We start from the raw sequence: 18,070 nt of genomic DNA, 5'->3' as shown, positions 1-18,070 counted from the left end.
CATTTAAATGTTTAGCCATTCCATGGGTACACCAAGTGCCTGTAATTGGTTTGAACAGTCATTCTGTGCTAACAGATCCCTTTTAATAAGCTGAACTTTGGGACAATTTATATTGAATTGTGATATGCCTTAACTGAAGCCACTTCATGATGTCCAGCAAGCCGGTACTGTGGATGCTGTGTGCATGGACTTCATACAGTGCAGGGGTCAACTGTGATACAACCCAAGAGTAACGGATAACACTGAATGCAATAGATTAACCCCTTAATTATCATTGTTAAGGGTCATAGAAGAATTTAAATGAAAATAAAATCTACAGCGACGGATCCTAAAAACTAAGGTATCTTATTATTTATATTTAAAACCAATAATATTTGGTTTGAACACTCCAAATTCTAAAAAATGATGCCATGTTACACACTGCCAGGTGCCAGTCATGATTCTGAGCAAGTGAGGAGAGTAGGATATGAAACTATCCCTAGAAATCCCCTCAGTAATTCCCTGCCTTGCCTCTGAGCTTGGCACGCTAATTGGATGAATTTTGCTCTCCTGCTCAATGTTGGATGGCCCTACTATGGCCCTATATGCACCCCACCACCATAAAGTGCAATAACAAACACGTACAATAAACAAATGTATGGCAAAAAATATAGTAGCAATCCCAGAAGCTTACAGACCTGGTTTTAATAATATATAATACCCTTTATTCAAATAGTCTATGTATTAGGCCTGTTTCACACTTTCCTTTTTATTCTGTCAGTCTAAATTCGCCAAAATAGCGGAAAACGGATATGCAAGCGGACTGACAGAAACGGGGGACAGCGGATAGGCGGATGTACGGATCCGCCGATGGTAAAAATTTAAAGGAACCGCGGCAGGAAAAAAAAAAAATAATAATTAATACCGGTCATCTCGCGGGATGGGGCTGGAGATCGCGTGATGAAAGATGTGGAAGATCGCACGATGAGAGATGTGGGGCTGGAGATCGCGCGATGAGAGATGTGGGGCTGGAGATCGCGCGATGAGAGATGTGGGGCTGGAGATCGCGCGATGAGAGATGTGGGGCTGGAGATCGCGCGATGAGAGATGTGGGGCTGGAGATCGCGCGATGAGAGATGTGGGGCTGGAGATCATGCGCGAGGAATGGAGGTTGCGGGTAAGGAGAGAGAGAGAGAATTTTCAACCAGCAGCAACACTTGATTCAGGGTTAAAAGGCAAAAATGCGGATCCAGACTGCAAAAAAGCATTGCATGGTCCGTTCGGTGATCTCTGCGGACGCCAAAATTTTGGCGGATCCACAGAAATACGGATGCAGCGGACGATCCTCAGTCAAAATCTGCCGATAATTAAAGTCAATGAGGAAAAAAACGGATCCGCAAGGAAAATTGGCGGATCCGTTTTTTTCACAAAACGGCGGATCTTGACTGATTGTGAAAAACAGATGTGTGAAACAGGCCTAAGATATATGGTGTGTTGGGGAGACAGGTCCTAGCTGAAAGGGTTGGCGGATTGCACTAAATAAAGATGTATAATGAAGTGCAATCGCAACCCAGGGTCCACCGTGCAGTGATATAAAACTTCTGCTATATGATAATGGTTGAACACATGGCCAGCATACACACAGCACGACTGCATTAACTGTTATGATTGGGTCACCGAGGAGGAGAGCAAGACCAAGCTAAGCCACAGAAAACTAGAGAGGTTGGTAACTAAGCGGATGCAAACCCCTGATCCTATCCACACAACTAGCAGTAGCCGTGGAGTGTACCTACGATGATCCTAGACACCTTGACACAGCCGGAGAGCTAAATAAGCCTAAAGCAAGAAAGGGGAAATCTAAACTGCCCCAGCGCAGACCCCAAAGGAATAGACAGCCCCCAACATGTATTGTCGGTGAGACAAGATAAAAACACAAACGCAGGTAGGAAAATAGACTGAGCAAACGATGGGGCCCACATTAACTAGACAGGACAGGAAAGGAAACACACTGTCTGCAATCACGCAAAAAAACCTGCAAAAAATGTCCAACACGTCTGATAGAAAAATACTGAAGTCGCCCACAATATCAGCACTCTGGTATATTCTGAAAGCAGAGTGTAAGGTAGCGCTGTCATTCAAGGTTGGGGACACTCGCTTGGCAGCCAAATAATCACGTCCGGCACGGGTTTTCCATAAAACAATAACAATCCATGCGGTTTATTCAGGCATCATAAACCCACAGCAGCAACATAAAGTTCATATAATCAGCATAGCGTTCATGACAGAGCTTCCCTCTTTTAAGCCTGTGGTCACACAGGGTTACGCAATGACCAGTACTCAGGCTCTTCAGCCTCACCAATATCTCACCCCTTCAGGGTTACCTCATGGCTGCTTCAGCTCACTGCAGACGTTCATTCCCTCCCCTGGGAACTGTCAGATGCTTGCAGCCATTACTCACAGCCACTTCACGTACTGTCAGGCAGGAAGCCCCATCTCCCAGCGGGACCTTCCACAACGGACCAACCGGGTCCAAACATTCCCTCATTTGACCTACCCAAGCCACCTTACATGGTCCGTAGCCACGCCCACCGGGTCACATGGACAAATGGAAAGGTTTTAAATGCAAGAGTTAGGACTGTCAAACAAGGGTTGCCGTGACGTGGCGGGATGGCTTGTACATTATTTTGATCAAAATTATGTTAACTAAATACCCTTATTATTATTACTACCTTCATGCAATTTTTGCAATTCATTTTTTATGTTTTTATTTTAGGATATTTGTTTTGTGTTTTGTTTTTGGTTTTCTCTGTGTAAAGGTCATGTGTTCATATGCAATTACATTTTGCATACACATTAATTTACTTTTTCAGCTCAGACCCAGTTTCTCATTTAGTTCAGTGTGCATTCAGTGCATATAAGAGTGTGACCGCCCTCTTTTTCTGATCCATCCTGTCTGGCTTATGCTATTACTGGTGGTTCAGTCCCTCTGTCCTTGTTCACATTTACGTCACTTGACAAATGGAAAGGTTTCAAATACAAGAGTTAGGACTGTCCCACAAGAGTTGCAGTGACGTGGCGGGATGGCTTGTACATTATTTTGATCAAAATTAAGTTAACTAAATACCCTTATTATTATTACTACCGTCGTGCAATTTTTGCAATTTATTTTTTACTTTTTTATTTTAGGATATTTGTTTTGTGTTTTGTTTTAGGTTTAGCCCCCTTATATAGTATAACGTAGCCCCTCAATAGAATACAATGTAGCCCTCCTCATAGAGTATAATTCAGCCCCCATAGAATATAATGTAGCCCCCTCATAAAGTATAATGAAGCCCCCATACAACATAATCTAGCCCCCCATAGAATATAATGCAGCCCCCCACAGAATTCAATGTAGCCCCCTCATATAGTATAATGTAGCCCCCTCATAGAGTATGATGCAATCACCCCTCATAGAATATAATAAATATATACAGCTGCCCCAAGAATATAATGTAGCCCCGAATAGAATATAATACAGCCCACTTCCCCATAGAATATAATGTAGCCCCATCAAAGAGTATGATGCAATCCTCCCTCATAAAATCTAATACAACCCCCCATAGAATATAATATAGCATCCATGGAATATAATACAGCCCACCTCCCCATAGAACATAATGTAGCCCCCCATAGCATATAACACAGCCTCCCCCATAGAATATAATGTGCCCCCCATAGTATATAACATAGCCTCCCCCATAGAATATAATGTATAATGTACCCACATAGTACAGTGGCATGCAAAAGTTTAGGCACCCCTGGTCAAATTTACTGTTATTGTGAACAGTTAAGCAAGTTGAAGATAAAATGCTCTCTAAAAGGCCTAAAGTTAAAGATGACACATTTGTTTTGTATTTTAGGCTAAGAAGTAATACACATTGTAATTTTTTCACATTTTAAAAATTGCAAAAAGAAAAATGGTCCGATGCTAAAGTTTGGGCACCTTTGGAGATTTGCATGCTCAGATAACTTTGACCAAGGTTTCAGACCTTAATTAGCCTGTAAGGGATATGGCTTGTTCACCCTCAATGTTAGGAAAGGCCAGCTGATGCAGATTCCACAGGTTTAGAAACACATAGCCTCCTCTAACCTTGTGCGAAAAAACAGCCACCATGGGTTCTTTTAAGCAGCTGCCTAGCACTCTGAAAATGAAAATGGTGGAGGCCCACAAAGCAGGAGAAGGCTATAAGAAGATAGCAAAGCGTTTTCAAGTTGTCCTTTCCTCAATTCAATATGTAATTCAGAAATAGCAGTTTACAGGAACAGTGGAGGTCAAGATAAGGTCTGGAAGGCCAAGCAAAATTTCAGACAGAGCTGCTTGTAGGATTGCTAGAAAGGCATATCAGAACCCCCACTTGACTGCAAAAGACCTTCAGAAAGATTTAGCAGATTCTGGAGTTGTGGTAATTGTTCTACTGTTCAGAGACACCTTATCAAATATGGCCTTCATGGAAGAGTCATCAGAAGAAAACCTCTCCTGCACCCTCACCATAAAATTTAGCATCAGAGGTATGCAAAAGAACATCTAAACAAGCCCATTGCATTTTAGAAACAAGTCCTGTGAATCGTTGAAGTTAAAATAAAACTCTTTGGTCGCAATGATCAAAGGTATGTGCAGAGAAAAAATTGCATAGAATTTCAGGAAAAGAACATCTCTCCAACCATTAAGCATGGGGATGGATCAATCATGTTTGGAGTTGTGTTGCAGACAATGGCAGAGGGAACATTTCACAGGTAGAGGGAAGAGTGGATTCAATGAAATTTCAACAAATTCTTGATGCAAACATAACACCTTGTGTAAAAAAGCTGAATTTGAAAACAGGATGGCTTCTACAAATGGATTATGATCACACACATCAAAATCCACAATAGACTACCTCAAAAGGCGATAGCTAGAGTTTTTTCAATGGCCCTCACAGTCCCCCGATTCGATCATCATTGAAAATCTGTGGCTAGTCCTGAAAATAGCAGTGCATGCAAGACAACCCAGGAATCTCACAGAAATGGAGGAATTTTCCAAGGAAGAATGGATGAAAATCCATCAAATAAGAATTGAAAGACTTGGCTGGCTACTAAAAGCTGTGATATTTTAAAAGGGAGTGCTACTAGGTACTAACTAAGCAGGGTGCTCAAACTTTTGCATTGGCCTAGTTTCCTTATTGTAATTTTTAAAATGTAAAAAATGACAATACATAATTTTTTTGGCCTAAAATACAGAGAAAATGTGTCATCTTTAACTTTAGCCCTTTTAGGCTAATTTCACACTTGCTTTTTTTTGCAGCGCGTTTTTCCCGCAAAAAAACGCATTGAAAAAACGCATACAAACGCATACAAATGCTGCGTTTTTTTCAAGCATTTTTATGAGCATGCATGAAAAAAACGCATCGTTTTTATGCGTTTGTATGCGTTTTTAGTGCGTTTTTACCGCGCTTGCGTTTTTTCCAACATTAGGTGGCCCCTCACACTAACCCAAACCATGACTTTACTAACCCTAACCCTGACCCTAACCCTGACCCTAACCCTGACCCTAACCCTAACCCTGACCCTAACCCTGACCCTGACCCTAACCCTGACCCTAACCCTAACCCTGACCCTAACCCTAACCCTGACCCTAACCTTGACCCTAACCCTGACCCTAACCCTTAACCAAACCATACTAACCCTAACCCTGACCCTAACCCTTAACCAAACCATACTAACCCTAACCCTAACCCTGACTCTAAACCCTAGCTAACCCTAACCCTAGCCCTAAACCCCCTTAACTAACCCTAACTCTAACCCAAGCCCCTAAAATCCATTGTCCAACTAATGGTAAAAAAAAAACGCATGCGCAAAAAAACGCATACATAAGCATGCCAATGCGCACATATGCGCACCCATAGACTTATAATGGGTGTCTTGCTGTAAAAAAACGCATTGCGCGTGCATGCGTTTTTTTGAGGCAAGTCGGACGCCCAAAAAATGCAACAGGATGCATTTTGTGCGCCCGAGCGCATACCGCAAAAAAACGCATGCGCGGAAAAACGCATACAAACGCATGTGTATGCGCACATAAGCGCATCCCATGCAAAGTATAGGAAAAAAAACACATGCGTTTTTTAGCACTAAAATCCCGCGAAAAAAAACGCAAGTGTGAAACCAGCCTTAGAGATCATTGCATCTTCAACTTGCTTAACTGGTCACAATAGCAGTAATTTTGACCAGGGGTGCCCAAACTTTTAAATGCCACTGTATATAACACAGCCTCCCCCATAGAGTATAATGTATAATGTACCCCCCATAGTGTATAACACAGCCTCCCCCATAGAATATAATGTATAATGTACCCCCCATAGTGTATAACACAGCCTCCCCCATAGAATATAAGGTATAATGTACCCCTCATAGTATATAACACAGCCACATAAACTCCTAGAGAATAACCACCAAAAAGAATGGAAAAAATAGTAAAAAATAAAGAATAATAAATAATATAAAAAATCATAAAAATTTAATAAAATATAGAATGGTACAGACTAAATACCAATAACAAAAAACAGGTAAAAGGATTAAGTTTATATAAAAATGCCTTTATTAATATCACTAGTGAACAGCCCGGCGCTGCCCGGGCATAGTAACTAACTGTGGTTAGTTATAACAAATTATAATCACATCATATATTCAACACTACAGATTTGCAACACAAATTAACTAATCGATTACCTAAGTATTGATAGTATTCTATTTTCAACTCATTCAAGAGCCTTTTGATAAACATTTTTGCTTTTTTCCTTTCGGTGCAAAGATGAACAGATTTTTGGCAGTTTCAACTCTTGAACAGGCCACGTAAAGTTGACCACGAGAAATGCATGGAGATTGCAAATTGATCCCTACAACTTTCAAGGACTGTCCCTGAGCCTTGTTAATGGACATTACAAATGCCAGTGGAAACTGGAGGCGTTTAAAATCCTCTCCTTTGGCACATCCTGTTGCTGAGCTGTGTATCTAATTCTGTTCTGTATGATACTGTCTGCTGAGCTGTGTATCTAATCCTGTCCTGTGTGATACTGTTTGATGAGTTGTGTAGCTAAACCTATCCTGTGCGATACTGTCTCCTGAGCTGTGAACCTAATCCTATCCTGTGTGATACTGTCTGCTGAGACGTGCATCTAATCCTATCGTTTGTTACTGTCTGCTTAGCTGTGTATCTAATCCTATCCTGTGTGATCCTGACTGCTGAGCCGTGTATCTAATCCTCTCCTGTATGATACTGACTGCTGAGCCGTGTATCTAATCCTCTCCTGTGTTATTGAATGCTGAGCCGTGCATCTAATCCTATCCTGTGATACTGACTGTTGAACCATGTATCTAATTTTGTCCCGTGTGATACCATTTTCTGAGCCGTGTATTTAATCCTATCCTGTGTGATACTGACTGCTGAACCATGTATCGAATCCTATCCTGTGTGATACTGTCTGCTGAGCCGTGTATCTAATCCTATCCTGTGTGATACAGTCTGCTGACCTTTGTATCTAATCCTATCCTGTGTGACACTGACTGCTGAGCCGTGTATCTAATCCTATCCTGTGTGTTACTGTCTGCTGAGCCGTGTATCTAATCCTATCCTGTGTGATACTGTCTACTGAGTCGTGTATCTAATCCTATCCTGTGTGATACGGTCTGCTGAGCCCTGTATCTAATCCTATCCTGTGTGATACTGTCTGCTGAGCCATGTACCTAATCCTATCCTGTGTGATACTGTCTGCTGAGCTGTGTATCTAATCCTATCCTGTGTGTTACTGTTTGCTGAGCTGTGTATCTAATCCTCTCTTGTGTGATACTGTCTGCTGAACTGTGTATCTAATCCTATCCTGTGTGATACTCTCTGCTGACCTGTGTATCTAATCCTCTCCTGTGTGATACCGTCTGCTGAGCTGTGTATCTAATCCTATCCTGTGTGATACTGTCTGCTGACATGTGTATCTAATCCTATCCTGTGTGATACTGACTGCTGAGCCGTGTATCTAATCCTCTCCTGTGTGATACTGTCTGCTGAGCCATGTATCTAATACTATCCTGTGTGATACTGACTGCTGAGCCGTGTATCTAATCCTCTCCTGTGTGATACTGACTGCTGAGCCGTGTATCTAATCCTCTCCTGTGTGATACTGACTGCTGAGTCGTGTATCTAATCAAATTCTGTGTGATACTGACTGCTGAGCCGTGTATCTAATCAAATCCTGTGTGATACTGACTGCTGAGCCGTGTATCTAATCCTATCCTGTGTGATACTGACTGCTGAGCCATGTATCTAATCCTATCCTATGTGATACTGACTGCTGAGCCATGTATCTAATCCTATCCTGTGTGATACTGACTGCTGAGTTGTGTATCTAATCAAATCCTGTGTGATACTGACTGCTGAGCCGTGTATCTAATCCTATCCTGTGTGATACTGACTGCTGAGTTGTGTATCTAATCAAATCCTGTGTGATACTGACTGCTGAGCCGTGTATCTAATCCTATCCTGTGTGATACTGACTGCTGAGCCGTGTATCTAATCCTATCCTGTGTGATACTGACTGCTGAGCCGTGTATCTAATCCTCTCCTGTGTGATACTGTCTGCTGAGCCATGTATCTAATCCTCTCCTGTGTGTTATTGTCTGCTGAACCATGTATCTAATCCTGTCCTATGTGATACTGACTGCTGAACTGTGTATCTAATCCTATCCTGTGTGATACTGTCTGCTGAGCTGTGTATCTAATCCTCTCCTGTGTGATACTGTCTGCTGAGCTGTGTATCTAATCCTATCCTGTGTGATACTGTCTGCTGACCTGTGTATCTAATCCTATCCTGTGTGATACTGACTGCTGAGCCGTGTATCTAATCCTCTCCTGTGTGATACTGTCTGCTGAGCCATGTATCTAATACTATCCTGTGTGATACTGACTGCTGAGCCGTGTATCTAATCCTCTCCTGTGTGATACTGTCTGCTGAGCCATGTATCTAATCCTCTCCTGTGTGATACTGACTGCTGAGCTGTGTATCTAATCCTCTCCGGTGTGATACTGACTGCTGAGCCGTGTATCTAATCCTCTCCTGTGTGATACTGACTGCTGAGTCGTGTATCTAATCAAATTCTGTGTGATACTGACTGCTGAGCCGTGTATCTAATACTATCCTGTGTGATACTGACTGCTGAGCCGTGTATCTAATCCTCTCCTGTGTGATACTGACTGCTGAGCCGTGTATCTAATCCTATCTTGTGTGATACTGACTGCTGAGCCGTGTATCTAATCCTCTCCTGTGTGATACTGACTGCTGAGTCGTGTATCTAATCAAATCCTGTGTGATACTGACTGCTGAGCCGTGTATCTAATCCTATCCTGTGTGATACTGACTGCTGAGCCATGTATCTAATCCTATCCTATGTGATACTGACTGCTGAGTCGTGTATCTAATCCTATCCTGTGTGATACCGACTGCTGAGTTGTGTATCTAATCAAATCCTGTGTGATACTGACTGCTGAGCCGTGTATCTAATCCTATCCTGTGTGATACTGACTGCTGAGCCGTGTATCTAATCCTATCCTGTGTGATACTGACTGCTGAGCCGTGTATCTAATCCTATCCTGTGTGATACTGCCTGCTGGGCCATGTATCTAATCCTCTCCTGTGTGTTATTGTCTGCTGAACCATGTATCTAATCCTGTCCTATGTGATACTGACTGCTGAGCCATGTGTCTAATCCTATCCTGTGTGATACTGACTGCTGAGCCGTGTATCTAATCCTATCCTGTGTGATAGACTGCTGAACCATGTATCTAATCCTGTCCTATGTGATACTGTCTGCTGAGCCGTGTATGTAATCCTCTCCTGTGTGATACTGACTGCTGAGCCGTGTATCTAATCCTATCCTGTGTGATACAGACTGCTGAACCATGTATCTAATCCTGTCCTATGTGATACGGTCTGCTGAGCCATGTATCTAATCGTCTCCTGTGTGATACTGACTGCTGAGCCGTGTATCTAATCCTATCCTGTGTGATACAGACTGCTGAACCATGTATCTAATCCTGTCCTATGTGATACGGTCTGCTGAGCCGTGTATGTAATCCTATCCTGTGTGATACTGACTGCTGAGCCGTGTATCTAATCCTATCCTGTGTGATACAGACTGCTGAACCATGTATCTAATCCTGTCCTATGTGATACTGTCTGCTGAGCCGTGTATGTAATCCTCTCCTGTGTGATACTGACTGCTGAGCCGTGTATCTAATCCTATCCTGTGTGATACAGACTGCTGAACCATGTATCTAATCCTGTCCTATGTGATACTGTCTGCTGAGCCATGTATCTAATCCTCTCCTGTGTGATACTGACTGCTGAGCCGTGTATCTAATCCTATCCTGTGTGATACAGACTGCTGGACCATGTATCTAATCCTGTCCTATGTGATACGGTCTGCTGAGCCGTGTATGTAATCCTATCCTGTGATACTGACTGCTGAACCATGTATCTAATTTTGTCCTGTGTGATACCATTTTATGAGTTGTATATTGTAAGAATCATGTGGGAATAGTGGATGAGGGCAGGTATATCTCGCCCAGATACCTTTCCTATGTGGACTAGTCTGGTCAGAATCTCACCTGGTGACTAATGAATAATGGGAGGTGGATATAAAAGGATGCCAGGTGGTTGTGTTAGTGTCTCAGCCTGGGGACACAGAGAGCCTGTCTGTGTGAGAGACACACGTGAGTGGAAGCAGTGCCCACTGCAACTGTGGTTTGGCTGGACGGGAGAAGCCCGCCAGTTGGTAGTTAGGTTGTACCTTGTTTAGTTAGTGCCTGACAGGCAAGGATTTGTTTTATGTTTTTTTCTTTATGCATCACTTTCACCTTTAATAAATCTGACCCAGTGTCAGTTATACCCGGACCCCGGCTGTGCGCCTGAGTTTCATGCTGAACGCACGTGACCTTTGACCCCAGCAAAGGCGATCCCGGAGTGTTTTATCACATTGTGGTGGAGAACGCCGGCATCACGTTGGAAGCATGAGCATGGAGGACGTGGTGAAAGTGCTGGTACAGTCCACCGCCGTCCAGCAAGAAACTAATCGGGTGATGATGGCCCAGCTGAAGGAATTGGTGGACATGACAACTACCGATGGTTCGCTTCTCCAGCAGGTGGCGCAGCGCCTGGCAAGCTTACCTGAGGTTAACCTGGAAGCAGAGTCGAGAGTGATTCACGTGAGTCGGTACTGGCAGAAAATGACGACCGAAGATGACGTCGAGGCATACCTGACCACGTTTGAATGGACTGCGGTGCGAGAAAAATGGCCGAAGGCACGATGGGCCGGCCTGATTGCCCCGTTTCTTTCCGGTGAGGCCCAAAAGGCTTATTATGACTTAGAACCTGAAGCTGCGCAGGACTTTGACAAACTGAAAGCCGAGATCTTGGCCCGGCTGGGAGTGACGACCGCTGTCCGTGCACAGAGAGTGCATCAATGGACTTATCAGCCGGATAAACCACCGCGGTCACAGATGTTCGACCTGATCCACGTGACGAAGAAGTGGCTACAACCCGAGGTGTTGACAGCGCCAGAGATAATCCAGAGAGTCGTCATGGACAAGTACCTGAGAGCTCTACCGCCAGCCCTGAGGAAGTGGGTAAGCCATGGAAATCCTACGACGGCAGATCAACTGGTGGATCTGGTTGAACGTTACTCCGTGGCGGAAGGACTCCGAGACGACGCTACCCCACCTCGTTCTTCAGCGTCTCCACGTGGAACCGGTAAGACTGTTCCAGGGAGTAGGGGAGAAGGAAAAATCCCTAAGACAGTGGGGGAGGAAAACGGGACTGCCCGCAATGCGAGGCCGAGAGTAACGAACTATGGTCTAAGCAAGGGGCCCGTTAGGTGTTTCCGCTGCCAAGAGATGGGACACATTGTTGCGAACTGTCCTCTCACTACTGAACCCATGCAGTGCGACGTCACAGACTCTAAAAACCGCATGTCTATGGTTGCACGGGTAGTGAGTGTGAATGCTGGTCAAAAGGATGTGGAAAAACACGTGTGTGATTTAACTGTTGATGGAAAAAATGTGGTGGCATTGTTAGACTCAGGAAGTGTGGTGACTCTGGTGAAGGCCAGTCTGGTGTCAGCCCCGACTGGACCATCAGACAAATTTTCTGTAACGTGTGTGCATGGAGACACCTGTTCGTACCTCACCACGGTCATATGCATTACTACTTCCCATGGGTCTGTGCAACATAAAGTGGGACTCGTCCCGGTGTTATTGCATGATGTTATCCTGGGCCAGGATTTTCCCCACTTCTGGCAATTGTGGGAGAATCAGTTGATACCCCAGGGTAATAGTGTACATGATTCTTCTCCCAAGGCACGTGTGGGTCCCGAACCCCTGGAAGAGGTCTCCCCCGAATACTCGGGGGAAGAGTCTGCTGGAAATGACCTGCAGTTCCCGTTTTCAGTCATGGCGGGTGATACGGAGGAGACCGGGGAAGAGGTGGAGGCCGACAGCCGTCCACCTCCCCGTTTGCCGGATTTAGAAGTCCAGAAAACCACCGAAAGGATATTACACTGTTTTGTTTGGCCAGGCATGCATCACGATATTCATGTATATTGTGAGTCTTGTCCTGACTGCCAAGCCTCTGCACCTAAGCCCTGGTTCTGTAGCCCTTTGGTACCCTTACCTATTATTGAAGTCCTGTTTGAGAGGATTGGGATGGATTTAGTTGGGCCCCTTCCACGGTCTGCGCGTGGACACCAACATATCCTGGTCATCTTGGATTATGCCACGTGTTACCCGGAGGCCATCCCTTTGCGTAACACGGCCACCAAGATGATTGCCAAGGAACTGGTGCATGTGTTTAGTCGGGTCGGTAGACCAAAACAGATACTCACCGACCAGGGGACCCCCCTTTATGTCCAGGGTAATGAAGGAGCTCTGCCGATTGTTACAGATCGAACCGTTACGCACATCCGTGTATCACCCTCAAACAGACGGGTTGGTCGAACGGTTCAATAAAACTCTGAAGCAGATGCTGAGAAAGGTGATAGACAAGGATGGGAAGAACTGGGACTATTTACTTCCGTATTTGCTTTTTGCCATCAGGGAAGTTCCCCAGTCTTCCACGGGATTCTCGCCTTTCGAGTTATTGTACGCCCGACGTCCTCGCGGACTGTTAGACGTTGCAAAAGAAACCTGGGAGGGTCAGGTCACTCCGTTTAAAATGGTGATAGATCACGTCACACAAATGCAGGACCGTATTGCGGCTGTTATGCCTATCGTCAAAGAACACATGATGCAGGCTCAAGGAGCCCAAAAAAGAATCTATGATAGGGGCGCCAAGATCCGTACGTTTGCACCCGGAGATAGGGTGTTGATCCTGGTCCCCACGGTGGACAGTAAGTTCCTGGCAAAGTGGCAGGGCCCCTTTGAGATCAAGGAAAGAGTTGGTGAAGTAAACTACAAAGTATACCAGGCAGGTAAACGGAAAAATGAACAGATTTATCATGTAAATCTGATAAAACCCTGGAAAGATCGGTCTGCCTTGTCAGCGGAGCTGGCCCGTCCCGTCTGCTTGCATACTGTACCGGAGGTACGGGTTGCAGAGACTTTCTCGGAGCGGCAAAAGACTGAGGTCAGGCATTTTCTACTTCACAACCAAAAGTTTTTCTCAGAAAAACCCGGGCAGACTACGCTAATGAAACATGACATCGTAACGGAACCTGGTGTCACAGTTCACGTAAAACCCTACCGAAGCGCGCCGTGAAGCCGTTTCCCGAGAAGTGAAGGCAATGTTAGAGTTAGGAGTCATTGAGGAATCGCACAGTGCTTGGTCCAGCCCGATTGTGCTAATTCCTAAACCGGACGGCACCATCCAGTTCTGCAATGACTTCAGGAAACTGAATGCAGTCTCAAAATTTGATGCCTACCCTATGCCCTGGGTCGACGAGTTAATAGATTGGTTAGGAAAAGCCCGGTATATTACGACTCTAGACCTAACAAAGGGGTATTGGCAGATCACTCTGGCGGAGGCTGCCAGAGAAAAGATGGCATTTGCTACGCCAGAAGGTTTATTTCAGTATATGCCGTTTGGACTGCACGGGGCACCGGCGACCTTCCAGAGACTGATGGATCGAGTCCTAAGGCCACATAGGCAGTACGCTTCGGCCTATTTGGATGACATTGTCATTTACAGCTTGGACTGGGAGACTCATCTCCAGAAAGTACAAGCTGTGATTGACGACCTGTGGGAGGCAGGGCTAACCGCGAACCCCAAGAAATGTCACATCGGGCTAGAAGAAGCCCGGTATTTGGGGTATGTAATTGGGAGGGGTATTGTTAAACCCCAGCTCGATAAAATTCAGGCGGTTCAGGACTGGCCGCAACCTGTCAACAAGAAGCAGGTGCAAGCCTTTCTGGGGATCGCCGGCTATTATCGCCGGTTCATACCCAATTTTGCAGCCATCGCTACCCCCCTGACGGATCTTACAAAAGGGAAAGACTCCGTCATGATTAAATGGAGTTTAGCGGCTGAAGAAGCCTTCCATAGCCTAAAACGGGCACTTTGCTCTCAACCAGTACTGGTGACTCCGGACTTCTGCAGCGAGTTTGTGGTACAAACGGATGCCTCTGATACCGGTATCGGGGCCGTACTGTCACAATTGAGGGACGGAGTGGAACACCCAGTCCTCTATCTCAGCAGGAAGCTGAACAAACATGAGCAAAAGTATGCAGTCGTAGAAAGAGTGCCTAGCCATTAAGTGGGCTCTAGAGGCCCTCAAATATTACCTGGTGGGCCGAAAGTTCAGGTTGATCACTGACCATGCCCCTCTCAAGTGGATGCATTTGAACAAGGAACGGAATAGCCGGGTGACCCGGTGGTTCCTTGCCCTGCAGGCCTACACTTTTACGGTGGAGCACCGCCCAGGGGTACAGATGGGGAATGCAGATGCCCTCTCGAGTGCACTGTTTGGCGGGTGTCATTGCTCGACCGGAGTGGTCTGAGCAGAGGGGGGGATATGTGAGAATCATGTGGGAATAGTGGATGAGGGAAGGTATATCTCGCCCAGATACCTTTCCTATGTGGCCTAGTCTGGTCAGTATATCACCTGGTTACTAATGAATAATGGGAGGCGGATATAAAAGGATGCCAGGTCGTTGTGTGAGTGTCTCAGCCTGGGAACACAGAGAGCCTGCCTGTGTGAGAGACACACGTGAGTGGAAGCAGTGCCCACTGCAACTGTGGTTTGGCTGGACGGGAGAAGCCCGCCAGTTGGTAGTTAGGTTGTACCTTGTTTAGTTAGTGCCTGACAGGCAAGGATTTGTTTTATGTTTTTTTCTTTATGCATTGCTTTCACCTTTAATAAACCTGACCCAGTGTCAGTTATACCCGGACCCCGGCTCTGTGCCTGAGTTTCATGCTGAATGCACGTGACCTTTGACCCCAGCAAAGGCGATCCCAGAGTGTTTTATCACAATATGTAATCCTCTCCTGTGATACTGCCTGCTGAGCCGTGTATCTAATCCTCTCCTGTGTGATACTGTCTGCTGAACCATGTATCTAATCCTATCCTGTGTGTTACTGTCTGCTGAGCCGTGTATCTAATCCTATCCTGTGTGATACTGACTGCTGAGCCGTGTATCTAATCCTATCCTGTGTGTTACTGTCTGCTGAACCCTTTATCTAATCATCTCCTGTGCGATACTGTCTGCTGAGCCGTGTATCTAATCCTATCAATAGTAAAAAGGTGGTCACACTTGTCAAGCACTATGCTTGTGTGTGATCAACCTGTCAATCACTTTTCCAAGCGATGCTTCAAATCACTTAGAAAGCGCAAGCATTCTGCAAGCTAAAAACGCTTGTGTTTTGCAGGAAACCGCATGCGAATTCCGCATGCGTTTTACCCACGGCAGGGAGTTGCAGAAATGCTGTGGACATTTCCGCAGCATTTCTGCAACATGGGCACATAGCCTTACAGTATCAAAAAATTATGTCTTGTTCAAAGCTGCTCATCTTGCACCATTCATCTTGGGAGATGAGGAACGAAGAGGAAGAACATATCTATATATGTGTATATAGGTCATGCATTCCATGATTGCTGCTGGTTATATTTCTAATGTGTGGCTATATTTTTTTTTTTATTTTAATCCATAGATATTGCATACCTTGAAGCATTTGAATCTTTTTGGTGGAAGGGTTTTCACAGAGCATGGAGAACTCTTAGACAATTACCAAATCCATAACCACATTATAGTCAATCAAACTTTGCACTCGAGCGTTGTTGGTCACATTTCACCTATAATTTTAGGTAACCTCAATCTGCCAACCTTCTCCATCAACGACCATTTAGTTCAGTGGAAAACCAGTAACAATGAGGTAATGTATAATTCCGGTGATACTTTGGGGTTGAGGCTTTATATATGATACATTTTATAATAAGGAAAAACTGTGTCTCTTGAATTTAGAAACCAAAGTCCCAATGTACAAAAAGTTGTCTACCAGGAAATAGAAAAGTCCCAGGAAATTCAATCTATTTTTGCTGTTATGGCTGTATTCCTTGTTCTGAAGGAGAAATATCAAACACCTCTGGTAGGTACTATTTCTATCTACACCTGAGCCTTGGTCACAAATTCAGTCATATTTTGTGATATTTCTTGTCGTCTTTCCTATAGACAATGAAAACTGCAGGACATGTCCTGACCATGAGTGGTCCAATGAGAACAAGACCCAATGTGTCCCCAAACTGGTAGAATTTCTCTCTTACTCTGATCATGGGATATCACTGACTGCTCTATCGGGATCCATTTTACTTCTTACAGTGACTGCAATAATATTGGGGATTTTTGTTAGATATCAAGACACTCCAATCGTGAGAGCAAATAACAAGAACCTGAGCTTTATTCTCCTGGTCTCCATCATGTTCAGCTTCCTCTGTGTCTTCTTGTTCCTTGGTCGTCCTGTTGATGGTACCTGCATGTTACGTCAGATCTGTATTGGACTACTACTCTCAATATCCATCTCTTCGTTGTTGGCAAAGACCATAATGGTTTACATTGCGTTCAAAGCCACCAAGCCTGGAAGTGTGTGGAGAAGATGGACTGGAGTAAAACTCCCGAATTGTGTGCTCCTGATCTGCTCCTCTATCCAGGGGGTCATCTGTATGAGTTGGGTGACCCTCTGTCCCCCCTTCCAGGAGCTGGACACACTCTTATACTGAGAAGATCATAGTTCAGTGTAATGAAGGCTCTGATCTCTGGTTCTACTCTGTCCTGGGTTATATGGGGATTCTGGCTGCTGTTAGTTTTATTACAGCTTTCTTAGCCCGGACATTGCCGGACAGTTTTAATGAGGCCAAGTACATCACCTTCAGCATGCTGGTGTTCTGCAGTGTCTGGATAGCCATGATCCCGGCTTATTTCAACACTAGAGGCAAACGCACAGTGGCCGTGGAGATATTTGCCATCCTGACCTCTAATGCTGGACTTTTAGGCTGTATATTTTTCCCTAAATGCTTTATAATTCTCTGCAGACCTGAGCAAAATACAAAGTCCTATATAATGAGCCGGACTGCGTGAGATTGGACATGATTCTATCCTTGTAGATTTAAGTCTCATTTTATTACTGTGCACATATTTCATTAAATGTGGATGTAGATTATTGAAGTAAAATCTAAGATCCAATCACATTGATAATGACTGAGTGAAACATTTATAACAGCCGACCTTTGTATGTAGAGTATTATCAGTATTACCGGGATGCAGATGTTATGCAGGGGCAGAGCAAGACATCTGAGGAGCAGTTTCAGCCAATAGCTGCAGATCAGGAAGTGATATTAAAATGCAGGACAAGGAGAAATATTGTACAGGGAAACTTTATGACAAAGGGGTTTTCTCCTGTAGATAGTGTAGGGATGTGACTCGCTCAGGTGCAGCGGGAGACAATCATGAGACAGGTTTTCCCAAAGTTCATGGGGTTTATTAACTTCATAAACCCACAAGGCAGCATAACACTGAAATGTAACCTTCACTTCAGGCAAAGGAACA

The 18,070-nt window shown here is 44.7% G+C and overlaps 1 pseudogene; it reads left to right on the top strand.

The window, feature by feature from the left end:
* The first annotated feature begins 1,143 nt into the window (after positions 1 to 1,143).
* LOC141074085 (vomeronasal type-2 receptor 26-like) lies at positions 1,144 to 17,629 on the top strand (annotated as a pseudogene).
* The last annotated feature ends 441 nt before the right edge of the window (positions 17,630 to 18,070 follow it).

This window comes from Dendrobates tinctorius, unplaced genomic scaffold (genome assembly GCF_039654945.1).
Source record: "Dendrobates tinctorius isolate UK_male_01 unplaced genomic scaffold, ASM3965494v1 ptg000323l, whole genome shotgun sequence".
NCBI classification, from domain to species: Eukaryota; Metazoa; Chordata; class Amphibia; order Anura; family Dendrobatidae; genus Dendrobates; species Dendrobates tinctorius.
Note: the sequence above shows the minus strand (reverse complement) of the source record. Positions and strands in the feature narration are given on the sequence as shown.